The sequence below is a fragment of the Bubalus bubalis genome, chromosome 9, assembly GCF_019923935.1.
Source record: "Bubalus bubalis isolate 160015118507 breed Murrah chromosome 9, NDDB_SH_1, whole genome shotgun sequence".
Taxonomy (NCBI): domain Eukaryota; kingdom Metazoa; phylum Chordata; class Mammalia; order Artiodactyla; family Bovidae; genus Bubalus; species Bubalus bubalis.
In genome coordinates this window covers 94,918,998-94,934,199 of record NC_059165.1, presented here as the reverse complement: position 1 = coordinate 94,934,199, position 15,202 = coordinate 94,918,998, and the positions used below count along the sequence as shown (strand labels likewise).

Genomic DNA, 15,202 nt, shown 5'->3' with positions numbered 1-15,202 from the left:
TAAATAATAACTTTTTAATGTGTTTTTAAAAGAATGGGCTTTCGTGAGCCAGGACCACTGGCTCTGCCTGTCTCTGTGCTGTTATGGGCTCCTTCTAACCTTAGCTTCCAGGTGCATGTCCCCACGCTTGAGTTTTCCTGAGTGTCCATGAGTATATTGTCTGTGTCTATACACCACCTGTCTCTGAGTGCCAAGGAGCCTGCATGTACCTTGCATGCACCCAGGGGTGTCTGTGAGCAGACTGCTCTGTCCACACACTCCCACATCTTGGGGACCCACAGATACCTACACACCTGCAAACCTGGGGGCACGTGTCTCTCTGTAAGAATCCAAGTGCCCAGGTGTCCACTCTAGTGGCATGCCGGAGGCAAGCCTGAGCATCTCTTCCTCACCCCACGCAGAATGACATTAGGTTGGCAGTTGAAATCAGTCATGATGGGAGTATTTACACCACACGCCAGCTGCATGCCCATTCGCTCAGTCGTGTCCGACTCTTTGCAACCCCATGGACTGTAGCCTGCCAGGCTCCTCTATCCATGGGATTTCCCAAGCAAGAATACTGGAGTGGGTTGTCATGCCCTCCTCCAGCATATCTTTCCAACCCAGGGATCGAACCCTTGTCTCCTGCGTTGGCAGGCAGATTCTTTACCACTGAGCCACCAGGGAAGCCCCTACAAAATCAACAAAGGCTATGCATCACAGCTTTGAGTGTATGTGTCTGTGTGTGTGTGTGTGGTCAAGAGAGGTGGTTACTAACCTTTTACCAGTGCACCCTGGGGACGCAGGTGCCTCTGTATGACCCATGTAACCGTGTGTATGCTCGTGTTGCCGTGCGTGTGTGTGAGTGCCTGTGTCGCCGTGGATACACATGACTGGCGTGTCCCACATGCTGGGGGGAGGCCCCAGCCCTCTATACCTCTTTGGCAGTGGGTTCCACAGGAAGTGGGGGGTGGGGAGAGTGCTGAGACTACCCTCCACATCCCCAGTCTGCTACCCCACCTCAAGATGCCTGCATGCACGGGGCGGGGTGTTGCTGAGTGGAGGGGGGAGAGCTCCCTCTTTTAAAACCCTGTCCCGTGCTGCACTCACATCCGTGCCTCAGCCCATGACAGGGGGGTAGAGGCACCAGCCAGGCAGGCAGGCAATTGAGGAAGAGGAAGTTGGGGCAGAGTTGGGTCACCCTGTGGCTTAACCCGGGCTCTGGCCCGCAGATGCTCCCTTGGGGCCAGCTCAAAGCCCTAGCCAAGGGTCGTGGGGGCTGCGGGAGCTAGTACGCCAAGCTGGGGCACCCACAGCAGCGAGGACAAGGCTCCATCTGGTGAGTGACCATCCCTGGGGAGTGTGGGACAGATGGATGAACAGCGGTGGGAGGGGGGCCTCAGGGGCAGCAGAGAGCCCATCTACAATTTCTCTCCACCTTCTAGTCAGCCCGCTTCCTGAGTGGGTTGGGGAGGCGTTTGACTTGAGTCTTTGCTCTGCAAATGTCTGTGGTTTTAAGAAGTCAACTCAGCGGGCTGGGGTCCATGATCAGTAAGAGCAAGAGAAAAGGATGGCCCCCTTGTAGCCAAAGTCTGCTCGGGGAACAAGGAACAGGGGATAAATTGGGAGATGGGATTAGGCTCCCTGAGGCAAAGTCAGTCAAAGATGCTTTTGTTCTTAAACTAGAGATGTTGGGTGAGAAGAGAGGTTATGTGTGTGCTGTGCTTAGTCGCTCAGTCATGTCCGACTCTTTGCAATCCCACGGACTGCAGCCCGCCAGGCTCCTCTGTCCATAGAATTCTCCAGTCAAGAATACTGGAGTGGGTTGCCATTTCCTCCTCCAGAAGATCTTCTTGACCCAGGGATCAAACCCACATCTCCTGCATTGACAGATGGATTGTTTTACCACTGAGCCACCCTGGAAGCCCCAGAGAGGTCTCGGGCCTCCCTGAAACATAATCCAGAGAGTGGCGTTGGGGGAGTCTGACTTTCAGAACAAACTCCCACTGATGACCAAGGACATCCTTATCCTAGTCTTCCAAGGTCATCAAAGAAGGAGGTCCCACCACCCAGGCAGCCTTCCTGGTTGGAGCCCTCCACTTGGGGAGGCGCCCCGGGTCCCACCTTGGCCCTCCACCGGGAGCCTTCACACCCAGCTGCCTGGGGTGGGGTGAGGTTGGGTAGAAAGGATGTGGTTTCTGAAAGGGCACACCCAGGCCTGCTGCTTCCTCCCGGCCCCAGTGCCAACACGGCCATCAGGGTCTGGGAAGGTGGCCCAGAAGCAGCCAGGAGTGGGATGGATTTAGAATGGAAGGCTGGAGCCAGGGAGGATGGAGCTGGTGGGGTTAGGCTAGGGGCACATCGGAAAAGGCTTCGAATGCTGCACTCAGAGAGCGGAGGCTCTTCAGAAAGTTCCACTGGCCAGGTCACCCATGGTTCTGAGGAAAACCTTGACAACCACTGGCAGCCAAGGGAGCGCTTCCCCCTCTGCCAAGCACCTTGAGCTCCCCAGCCACTGGTGTGAGTGAGTCCATCTGGGAGGACTTCCTGGCAGAGGCAGGCTTTTCACTGGACCTTGAAGCACCTGTGGAATATCAGCCTCAAACCCATCAGTGTATCTGGTCTGGGACATTGCTCCCACCCCAGCCCCTGAGCTCCAACACAGGGTCAGACACCTGCCAGTGCTCAGTACTGCTGCGGATGGAAGGATGGCTGTGTCGGCCAGTTGTGGGTTCAGAGCCCCACTCCCCTGTGTCTGTGTGGCTGTAGGCAAGTGTCTGCACTGCTCTGGCTTTGTCTGTGCTCCTCCATAGAATGGTTGCTGTGGATCTTGCATGTGAGAGCATGGCTCGGTGCCCAGCATACAGGAGGCACTCTGAAACACTGTCCACCTTGCCCATTCTCTCATATTTTGTCCCTGTCCCACAGCCTGGCTATCCTGAGCACTCTCCACCCATGCCACACGTGTGCATCTGTAGAAACTCTGTGAGTCACATCTAGAAAGAGGGACTAGTCATAGGTGTCAATCTCCATCAAGCGTGCAGGGAGTAGTCTGTTATACAGAGTGAAGTACGTCAGAAAGAGGAAAACAAATATCACATATTAAGGCAGCCAATTAAGGCAATCAAACCAGTCAATCCTAAAGGAAATCAACTCTGAATATTCGCTGGAAGGACTGATTATGACGCTAAAGCTCCAATACTTTAGCCACTTGATGCAAAGAGCCGACTCATTGGAAAAGACCCTGATGCTGGGAAAGATTGAGGGCAGGAGGAGAAGGGGACAACAGAGGATGAGATGGTTGGATGGTATCACCGACTCGATGGACATGAGTTTGAGCAGGTTGGGAGTTCGTGATGGACAGAGAAGCCTGGCGTGCTGCAGTCCATGGGGTCACAAAGAGTCGGACACAACTGAGCGACTAAACAACAACAATGGACCACAGCCCACCAGGCTCCTCTGTCCATGGGATTTCCCAGGCAAAATACTGGAGTGAGTTGCCATTTCCTACACCAGGGGATCTCCCTGAACCAAGGCTCAAACTCGAGTCTCTGTATTGATAGATGAATGAGTCACCTCATTCATCGGAGTCGCCTGGGAAGCCCCCACAGTAAGGTAGTGTTCTTAAATAAGTTGATGGATTCACAAAATGACTCTCTGCACCTGCTCTGGTGAATTAGGTAGATCGGTATTTGTTACAAGGTATCGTAAGGAAATTTCAGGCACAGTGTTCTTTCAGGGAAAGGAAGGTCTACTCTGTTGCTAAGGCAGCTTGTGAGTTGTAAAGCAGACCTGGAGCTCTGGTCCTTCTAAAGTTCTTATGAAGTGCAGAAAGCAACTTCTGAGGGCAGGAGGAGAAGAGGGAAACAGAGATGAGATGGTTGGATGGCATCACCGACTCAATGGACATGAGTTTCAGCAAACTCCGGGAGTTGGTGAAGGACAGGAAACCTGGTGTGCTGCAGTCCATGGGGTCTCAGAGAGTAGAGACGACTTACTGACTGAACAGCAACATATTAATGCATGTATATATATATGGACTCTAGAAAATGGTACTGATGAACCCATTTGCAGGGCAGTAATAGAGACACAGACATAGACAACAGACTTGTGGACACAGGGGGAGAAGTTGGGACAAATTTAGAGAGTGGCATTGACATATACACCGTTGTTGTTGTTAAGTTGCTAAGTTGTGTCCAACTCTTGTGACTCCATGGACTGTAGCCCCCAAGGTTCCTCTGTCCATGGGATTTCCCAGGCAAGAATATTGGAGTGGGTTGCCATTTCCTTCTCCACGGGATCTTCCTGACCCAGGAATCAAAATTGGCAGGCAGATTCTTTACGACTGAGCCACCAGGAAAGCCCAACATATATACACTACCAGGTGTAAAGTAGCTAGCTAGTGGAAAGCTGCTGTATAGCACAGGGAGCTCAGTTCAGTGTTCTGTGATGACCTAGAGGGGTGGGATGAGGGGGTGGAGGGAGGCTCAAGAGTGAGGGGATATAGTATCCCCTCATATGCATATGGAAGAGGACTGGAGACAGGACTTGGGGACCATTTGGTGGCTCTAGACGTGGCTCAAGCCCATGGGGAATCCAGGACAACATGCTGATTTCAGCTTTAATGAGGGGATGGATATGACTTGGGAAGAAGCTGTGTTTAAGATGTTTGTTACTTACCCTCTTTGCGTCTTAGTTTCCTCATCTGAACAACGGGAATGCTGGAAGCATCAATAGCATCATGCCACCATAGGATGATTGTGAAGAGTAAAAGAATTATTGACGTAAAACCTTGGAATGGTGGTTGGCAAGACATAAGCGTTTGTTAAATGTTAGCGTGTGTGCTATTACTTCATCCCTGGCCTTTGCGCTGGCATGACCCACACACATGGCCTTCTAGTTGGCACGCCCTCTGAATGCCCATCAGCTTACCTAACCCTACACCAGCTGGCTGGTTCTTCCAGCTTCAGCCAGTCTCTGCTGGGCTCACTAATGGATCCATGGGACACGCTGTCATGGAGGTGTCTCTGCAATCTGCCCTTTCTAGATGTCAGGGCACCATTGTGTCAAGAGAAGGTATCATCAACAAGATGGCAGTCACCATCAATAAGATAGTAAAAGACCTCACTAAGATGGCAGAGAGCCTCACCAAGACGGAAGATGCCCTCACCAACATGGAGGTTATCCCCACCAAGATGGCAGCTACGTCCATCAAGATGGAACACACTCCATACCCTTCACCCCCATCCAGACTCTCCTCCAGATCTTTGTATCATCTTTTAACACCTAGAACCAGAAGACCACCCTTTGGCAGGCCAAAGGGCTATTTACAACTTTAACTTGAGACATTCAAGGTCATTGACCCTCTGCCTCCAGTGACTAGCCCCCACCACACAAATCAACCCAGCCTTCCTCCTCCCTGACAACATCACAACCAGCCCAACAGCTCAATATTTAACTGTGGACTGCTATGTTTATGATCTGGGGTTGGTTGAATCCACAGATGCAGAGAGCCAACTGTGGGGCTTGAACATTGGAGGATTTTGGTATTCATGACAGGTCTTGGAACCAACCCCACACAGGTATAGAGGGATGGCCGTACATCATAACTTTGTACTAAGTAGGTATACCTGATCCTGTCCGTGGAGGGGATTCCTGAAAATATCCCTTCCCTGCGACATTTTACACCAGACCAAGCCATCCCTGGCCCATATTCTACCTTGCTTTCCTTTGCAGTATCTGTATCTTCTGTGGGTTTGTTGCTATTGTCAGTTTTTCTTCTACTTTTAGTTCATGAGATCCTATTCTCTGATGTGCCTCAACTTTTGATTGACTGCCAGATATCGTTTACGAAAAACTGTAGATATTTCTGGTGGTTCTTTATGGTGCTATTTCCTTCCAGAGAGGTTTTACTTTTGCTTCTGGCAGATAGTGAAAGTAAAGGCAGGTGTTGCGTGCATGTTCTGTTGCTCAGTCGTATCCGATTCTTTGCAACCCAACGGACTGTAGCCCGCCAGGCTCCTCTGTCCGTGGGATTTCCCAGGTAAGAATACTGGAGTGGGTTGCCATTTCCTCCTCCAGGGGATCTTCCTGACCCAGGGATGGAATCTGTGTCTCTTGCGAGTCCTTCACTGGCAGGTGGATTCTTTACCACTGCACCACCTGGGAAGCCCCCAAAGGCAGGTGATTTCAGTCTAATCAGAAATTAAGCTGAATTGAAGCTGGATTTTAGTCTGGGTGAAGGTTGATCTGTTTCTTGTTGCTCCCTGTTCCTAGAATGAAGATTTTGGTGACCCCATCTTTCCAGGGTCTATTTCTCCAGCCCCAAAAGATTGCCAGAATTCAGAATTCAGCTTCTCAGCCTCTCTCTGGCCTGCTTTGCACCGAAGAATTGCATTCAAATCAACAACTTGCTTGCGAGGGGAGGGTGGGAGGAAACAGCACTGCATCATGTCTACTCACCTTTCTAGGATTCTGACCTCTCAAATCTTGGTTTGACAACACCTAGAAACTGAGGGTGTTTTTTTTTTCTTCTGATTTTATCCAGCTTTTTAAAAAAAAGCTGATTCTAGTGGAAGGGTAAATCTGCAATGAGGTAGCCTGCCATCACTAGAAATAGTTATCCCGGTTGTATTTTTTCTAAGTATTTTAAATTATTGACTCATTTGTTTTTGGCTGTGCTGGGTCTTTGCTGCTGCGTGCAAGCTTTTCTCTAGTTGCAGCTGGCAGGGGCTACTCTTTGTTGTGGTACACGGGCTTCTCATCGCAGCAGTTTCTCTCACTGCAGAGCATGAAGGCTTCGGTAGTTGTGGCTCCTGGGCTCCAGAGCACAAGTTCAGTAGTTGTGGTTCACAGGCTTAGTTGCTCCATGACAGGTGGGATCTTCGTGGACCAGGGATCGAACCTGTGTCTCTTGCATTGGTAGGTGGACTCTTAACCACTAACCCACCAAGGAAGTCCTTCCTGTTGTATTTTTAACATAAGATTTTTATCAAGCCTCCATTTCTAACTCTGCTTGACTCACCATGTTTCATTTCTCTGTTTCTGGGCTCCTGGGTCCCTGCCTTTGTTACCACCAGTTTGATGAAGGCCCCTCCTAACTTCTTACTGCCTTTGATTTCCCTGAAGTTCTCATATCTGCTCTCTACCCAAAGATCTGGAAGATCCAAGAGGCATTTGCAGTATGTCCAGGGAAAGTGATGGGAGATGAGGAATTAAAACCTGGAGCACAGCAGAGGAGGTAATTTTGTAAATCTCCTTGGGCTTTCCTCTGGATTTCTGTGTATGCATCTGGATGTTTGTGTATAACTGTTCTCAGTCACTCAGTTGTGTTTGACTCTTTGCGACCTCATGGACTGTAGCCTGCCAGGCTTCTCTGTCCATTGGGATTCTCCAGGCAAGAATACTGGAGTGGGTTGCCATTTCCTACTCCAAGGGATCTTCCTGACCCCGGGATCAAACTCGTGTCTCTTGCATCTCCCACAATAGCAGGTGGATTCTTTACCACTGAGCCATCTGTTAACATATGTCTGACTGCTTATGTGTGTGTGTTTGCCATTGTCTGCAAATGCTGGGGAGTGTGTTGGGAAGTGTTGGTGTATCAAGTATGGTGGGATATCTTTCAAGTTTTTTTTTTGATGTGGATTTATAAAGTCTTTATTGAGTTTGCTGTTAATACGATACTACCTGCTTTATGTTTTGGTTTTTTAACCATAAGGCATGTGGGATCTTAGTTTCCCAGCCAGGAATCGAACCCTCATCCCCTACACTGGAAGGCAAAGTCTTAACCACTGGACTGCCAGTGTGTTACATCTGTAGGGTATATTTTTATGTATTTTTGTGGTTGAAGATTCAGGTGCCGCCTACTCAATAGGATAGTGGAAATGATGAAGGAGGTGCAGATGAGGGTCACCAAGGCCAGTGGGGAGAGCAAGAAGTGGCCAAGGACAGAGCCCTGAGTATACAGAGTTCAAAGGTCAGGCAGAAACAGGAAGAGGAGCCAAGTCAAGAAGGGAGACTGAGAAGGAACAGACAGAGAAACAAGAGGCCTGTGAGGGATGGATTTCAGGAAGACAGTGGTCAGACCTGTCCCATGAATGTGAGACTGAAAAGTGCCTGTTATAGATTTAGCCACAGAGAGAGCTAGAAAACTGAAAGGGATGGAAATAAGACTTCAGGGGGTGGTGGAGTCAAGTAGGTGTGTGTCGGTAAAGACAGAAGTGTGGATGACCCTTTGAGAAGGGAGGGTGGAGGCTGAGAGGTCACTGAAGAGAGAAGGAACAGCCAGGAATTTTTCAGAAGAGGTGGCAAGAATACACAGAACTGTACAGAAAAGATCTTCATGAGCCAGATAACTGGGTCAGATAACGACTTCACGATGGTGTCATCACTCACCTAGAGCCAGACATCCTGGAATGTGAAGTCAAGTGGGCCTTAGAAAGCATCACTACGAACAAAGCTAGTGGAGGTGATGGAATTCCAGTGGAGCTATTTCAAATCCTGGAAGATGATGCTGTGAAAGTGCTGCACTCAATATGCCAGCAAATTTGGAAAACTCAGCAGTGGCCACAGGACTGGAAAAGGTCAGCTTTCATTCCAATCCCAAAGAAAGGCAATGCCAAAGAATGCTCAAACTACCGCACAATTGCACTCATCTCACACGCTAGTAAAGTAATGCTCAAAATTCTGCAAGCCAGGCTTCAGCAATACGTGAACCGTGAACTTCCATATGTTCAAGCTGGTTTTAGAAAAGGCAGAGGAACCAGAGATCAAATTGCCAACATCTGCTGGATCATCAAAAAAGCAAGAGAGTTCCAGAAAAACATCTATTTCTGCTTTATTGACTATGCCAAGGCCTTTGACTGTGTGGATCACAATAAACTGTGGAAAATTCTGAAAGACATGGCAATACCAGATCATTTGACCTGCCTCTTGAGAAACCTATATGCAGGTCAGGAAGCAACAGTTAGAACTGGACATGGAACAACAGACTGGTTCCAAATAGGAAAAGGAGTACGTCAAGGCTGTATATTGTCACCCTGCTTATTTAACTTCTATGCAGAGTACATCATGAGAAATGCTGGGCTGGAAGAAGCACAAGCTGGAATCAAGATTGCTGGGAGAAATATCAATACCCTCAGATATGCAGATGACACCACCCTTATGGCAGAAAGTGAAGAGGAACTAAAAAGCCTCTTGATGGAAGTGAAAAAGGAGAGTGAAAAAGTTGGCCTAAAGCTCAACATTCAGAAAACGAAGATCATGGCATCTGGTCCCATCACTTCCTGGGAAATAAATGGGGAAACAGTGGAAACAGTGTCAGACTTTATGTTTTGGGGCTCCAAAATCACTGCAGATGGTGATTGCAGCCATGAAATTAAAAGACACTTACTCCTTGGAAGGAAAGTTATGACCAACCTAGATAGCATATTGAAAAGCAGAGACATTACTTTGCCAACAAAGGTCCATCTAGTCAAGGCTATGGTTTTTCCAGTGGTCATATGTGGATGTGAGAGTTGGACTGTGAAGAAAGCTGAGTGCCGAAAGTACTCCAAAGTACTCCAGTACTTTGGCCACCTCATGCAAAGAGTTGACTCATTGGAAAAGACTCTGATGCTGGGAGGGATTGGGGGCAGGAGGAGAAGGGGACGACAGAGGATGAGATGGCTGGATGGCATCACTGACTCGATGGACGTGAGTCTGGGTGAACTCCGGGAGTTCCTGATGGACAGGGAGGCCTGGCGTGCTGCGATTCACGGGGTCGCAAAGAGTCGGACATGACTGAGCGACTGAACTGAACTGAACTCCTTGGAAGGAAAGTTATGACCAACCTAGATAGCATATTCAAAAGCAGAGACATTACTTTGCCAACAAAGGTCCATCTAGCCAAGGCTATGGTTTTTCCAGTGGTCATGTATGTATGTGAGAGTTGGACTGTGAAGAAAGCTGAGCACCGAAGAATTAATGCTTTTGAACTATGGTATTGGAGAAGACTCTTGCGAGTCCCTTGGACTGCAAGGAGATCCAACCAGTCCATTCTAAAGGAGATCTGTCCTGGGTGTTCATTGGAAGGACTGATGCTAAGGCTGAAACTCCAATACTTTGGCCACCTCATGCGGAGGGTTGACTCATTGGAAAAGACCCTGATTCTGGGAGGGATTGGAGGCAGGAGGAGAAAGGGACGACAGAGGATGAGATGGCTGGATGGCATCACCGACTCAATGGGCATGAGTTTGAGTGAACTCCGGGAGTTGGTGATGGACAGGGAGGCCTGGCGTGCTGCAATTCATGGGGTCACAAAGAGTCGGACACGACTGAGCCACTGAACTGAACTGAACTGAACTGAAGTGAGGAAGATTCCACCACCAGGGGGCAGCACTTGTATGAACAGGCGCTGCCTGGCATCCACAGAGATGCACATACAGATAAAGCCACAGACTTGTAGACACAAGGAAACCACAGGCCAATACCAAGCTCTCCCCCAAATACTGGAAGCAGATCTCCCCAAGTCCCAGGTGGGTCATGTAGAACCCATCCCACAGATACGGACATTCACACAAACACATACAGAGGATCACAGAGATTTTAAAAGCCACATAGATAATATTATTCAGCCATTTTTTTTAAAAAAAGGATATTTTGCCTGTTACAATAACATGGATAGACTTTAAAGGCATTATGCTAATGAAATAAATAAGTTCTCAACGCAAATGCTATGTGATCTCATTTATATGTGGAACTTAAAAAAAACGGTGACAACCAAACTCATAGAAAAAGAGATCAGATTTGTGGTTACTAGAGACAGGGAGTGGGGTGGGGAAATTGGATGAAGTTGGTCAAAAGGTTCCAACTTCCAGTTGTAAGATAAGTAAATCTTTGATGTAACATATAACACGACGGCTACAGTTAACACTGCCATAAGGTGTATTTGCTTCCCTGGTGGCTCAGTCAGTTAAGAATCCACCTGCAGTGCAGGAGATGCAAGAGATGTGGCTTTGATCCCTGGGTTGGCAAGATCCCCTGGAAAAGGAAATGGCTATCCACTCCAGTATTCTTGGTTGGGAAATCCCATGGACAGAGGAGTCTAGTGTGCTACAGTCCACGGGGTTCCAAGAGATGGACACGACTTAGCAACTAAACCAACCACCAACAGGAGAGTAAATCCTACAAGTTCTCATCAGAACAACAACAAAAAAAAAACATATTTTTTTCTTTTCTTGGTATCTATATGGGTTGATGACTTCTCCGGTGGCTCGGACACGACTGAGCGACTTCACTTTTTATGGGTTGATGGATGCTAACTAAATTTACAACACTAATCATTTCACAATATATTAAGTCATTATGATGTAAACCTTAAACTTATACAGTGATGTCAGTCAACTATACCTCAATGAAACTAGGGGGAAACATTTATATAAACACCCCTATATACACACACCCCCATAGACAAGTTGACACTCAAGATTTAAAAACACGCTATGTGCTGACACACAAAAGGACTTTGTGTTCACACTCACTCAGTTGTGTCCAGCTCTTTGTAATCCCAAGGACTGCAGCACACTAGGCTCCTCTGTCCATGGGATTTCCCAGGCAGGAATACCAGATTGGGTTGCTGTTTCCTCCTCCAGGGGATCTTCTGGACCCAGGGATCAAACCCAGGTCTCCTGCATGGCAGGCAGATTCTTTAACATCTGAGCCACCAGGGAAGCCCTCAAAAGCAGAGACAATGACAAACACTCATACACAAACACTCAGACATTCACACATACCCAAGCCCACCGACCTCAGGATCCAGTCTATACCTGTGTCCTGAGGACTCCCTCACTGCTCTCTTCTGCTCCTCCTGGGAATGTCTTGTATTAATACAGCCAGGGTGAGAGGCCTAGAGGGCAAGGGAGGTGTGGGGTAGTGCTAAGTACTCGGCCTCCCCCAAGGCTGCAGTCCTGCCTCCCCCGTCCCCCGCCCCAGTCCCCAGCTGCCATCAGCTGATGTGTCTGGCAGCCCCTGCAGACAGTCTCCGCCCCTCTCGCTGGCAGCCCTGTCCTGGCAGGGCTTCCCAGCCGAGCGCCTTCTTCATCCTGCCGTTCACTCACACGCTCGCACGCACGGCCCCCATGGCCAGCTCGGCGCTCAACCACTCCTGGCCGGCTCTCTCCAAGTTCTGGCTGAAGCGGTGGGCCTTTAAGAGAGGTAAGGGGGCATGCAGTGAGTAGTGGGCACTGGCCTCCCAGGCTCCCTGGACAGCCTGCTGCCCACCATCCCACTCCAAGCCTTTTCCCAGCTCAGGGTACAGACACTGCCTGAGTCAGCCACAGATGATCTCTGCTTCCCCAGGGCCCCCATGGAACATCACAGACTTGTGGGGTCCCTCTTGTCTCAGAGGAGATGTCTCCCCAAGCTCTGCCAGGAGGTTGTCTCGGAAAGTAAATTTGTGGACGGACAATTCGCCCTAGACCTGGGGCAGCCTGGTGGCTTCCTGGGGGTTCCTGATGCTACTTGTTCCCCGGGTGGGTGCAGGACAGAGGCTCAGAGAGGCAGCAAGAAGAAGGTCTGAGACATCCAGAGATTCAAGTAGACACGCCCTGGAATATACACATACATACACATTGGCTGGTAGCAACCCCCCTCAACTGGGTCCCAGGACCTCAGTTTACCTCTGGGAGCTGGAGAGACTCTCGTATCATATCCCCCCAAGGTCTGGGTGAATTGCTTTGGCAAAAAGGCACTTCTTAAATCTCAGCAGGACTTTAGTCCTGGAAGATAGCCAGATAGTGTCCGAGGCCACGGGGCACAGGGGGATTGTGTGATAGGAACTCCCCCTACCCCTTCCCTAAGCTGGGTACTTGTTAGTGAGTGAGTTTCCATGCAGGAGACAAGCCATGGAGAAGACCCATTCGCTTCTTTGTGACATACGCTCTGGTTGAGGACCTGTAGTGTGCCAGGCACTCTGCTGGAGGAGATAGGGCTAGCAGGGGACCTGGAGGCTGGGGCTGGGGAGGCAGAGGGTGGCCTGGGGACTGGGATGCAATAGAAGAACAGTCATAGTGGTAGAAATTGCTGCCGGCTGTTGAGCCCTTGTGAAGCTCAACTCAGAAAGGAGGCATGATGAACTCAAGGTCACACAGCAAGTATATACTGAAAGACCCACGCTTTGAAACCCGTTCTGTTCCAAGGCCACCTCTGGAGTGTGTTCTGGGCAGTGAAGGAAGCCACCAGTGTGAGTGGGGAGTGGGGGGCTTGCAGAGAGTGTTTAAATCCACCAGTGGATGGCTATGCTAGAGAATTAGGGTATCAGCCACAGATCACGAAGATGTCCACATCCTTATGAAGGTCTAGCCACTCCTGGCCACCCAGCCCACCCTGTCTCCCCACCCCAGGCAGGTTGAAGCTATGATTTATAGGCTGGCAGGTGGGGGAGTGAGCTGTGGGAACCAGTGGCAACTCTTAAACCCTTTTATGGCCAGGGCTGCAGGGGTTGCTGGTGTAAGAGGCTGCCTAGAACCTGAATCAAAGCTGCTCGGCGGCTCCTTAGAGAGAAGCTTGGGGGTGCGGCACAGAGAGGGGCTCCCTAACTGTGTCTTTCCCATCTCTAGCCTTTCTGTGCCCTCCTCTTATGCTCTGTAACTGGCTGTCTGGGCACCAGACAGGGCCTCCTGGGAAAATAATGGAGTAGATGTGGGGAGCCAGACAAGGCTAGGCAAGGGGGGTTGAGATTTGCAGCAGGGCAGAGCCCCACTGGCCCTTTCCCTCGGTTGCTCAGTTACTCATTTTGGCAACACTTTTTCCACTCTTTCCCTAGTATATGATAAGCATGTATATCATGAGTACGTTCTGTGTCTCAACTTGGTTTCCTTCTTGCCTGGCTTCTCTGCCACAGTCCTGCCTCCTTCCATCTAGAGCTCTCCCCACCCTCGTCCCCTAGGAATACCATCTCCAAAATGCAGAGCAGTCACTGCCACTGGACACTGCCACACGACTTATCCCAACTATCCATCCATCATCCATCCATGCATCCATCTAACCATCCACTTTTTTATCCATCCAACCAGTCAGGTAGCCAACTATCCATTCATGCCTCCATGTATCCATGTTTTCATCCATCCATCCATCTAACCATCTACCCATTCATCTACTCAACCAGAGAGATGCCAACTATCTATCCATGCATCCTTGGATCTATGCATCCATCCACCTATCCATCCAATGACCCATCCAACTAGTCATCCATCTAAACGTCTACTCATTCATCCATCCAACCAGCCAGCCAGTCAACCATCCACCTATGTGTCTACACATTCTTCCCTCCCTCTAACCACCCATTCATCCATGTAGGTAACCATCCACCCATCTAAACATCCATTCATCCAACCATATAGCCAGACAACTTTCCCTTCAGCCAGCCAGCCAACCAACTAGCCAGCTCTCCAACAACCATCTATCCAACAGTTCATCCAATTCATCCATCCACCCTTCCATCCAATCATTTATCCACCCATCTATCCATTCATCAGCTCACCACAGAATAGCTCTGTGGTTAGGAGCCCTTGCTTTGGAGTAAGAAATACCTGGCTTCCCATCTCAACTCTGCCTCTTGACAGCCTGGTATGACCTTCGACAAGTCAGTACACCTCTCTGAGCCTCAGTTTCTCCTCCCATAATGTGGGGACTCAGAGGGTTGTTGTTAAGACAGAAGAATGGAAAGAACATGACAGGCTTAGCATGAAGCAAGACATATTGGAACTGATCAAGAGACTTGGGGGATGTAAAAGTGGGTTGGATACAGAACTTGCCCCCATGGACCTCGGAGTGGGAGTCAGAAAACCTTTTCTGTAAAGGGCCAGGGAGTAATACCTCCAGCTTTGCAGGTGATATGGTCTCTGATGCAACTATTGGACACTGTCATGGTAGCATGATGAGAGCCACAGACAGCAAGGCACACAAATGGGTGTGGCTGTGTGCTACTAAAATTTTATTTACAAAATCAGGTGTTGAGTCAGAATTGGCCTGTGAAACTCCTGGTCTAGAAGGGAACAAGTAGTCCAATTAAAGCACATCCAGAAGTAGAAAAGGGGTGCGTGTGTGCATGCTCAGTCCCTTAGTCATGTCTGACTCTTTGCAATTTCATGAACTGTAGCCCATCAGGCTCCTCTGTCCATGGGATTCTCCAGGCTAGAATCCTGGAGTGAGTTGCCATGCCCTCCTCTAGGGGATCTTCCCAACT

The 15,202-nt window shown here is 49.3% G+C and overlaps 1 protein-coding gene across 4 annotated transcripts in view; it reads left to right on the top strand.

Annotated features, from left to right (window-relative positions):
- Positions 1–1,065: 1,065 nt before the first annotated feature.
- ARHGEF18 (Rho/Rac guanine nucleotide exchange factor 18) overlaps positions 1,066–15,202 on the top strand; it is a 101,634-nt gene continuing 87,497 nt past the window's right edge. The window contains exons 1-2 of one of the 4 annotated variants that reach the window (XM_044948094.2): positions 1,066–1,318; positions 7,134–7,219. The gene's annotated coding sequence lies outside the window, so the exon portion shown is untranslated. Of the gene's footprint in view, positions 1,319–5,932; positions 6,023–7,133; positions 7,220–15,202 lie in introns of those variants that run through there. The other 3 variants (XM_006046791.4, XM_006046793.4, XM_006046792.4) reach the window with 3 other exon arrangements.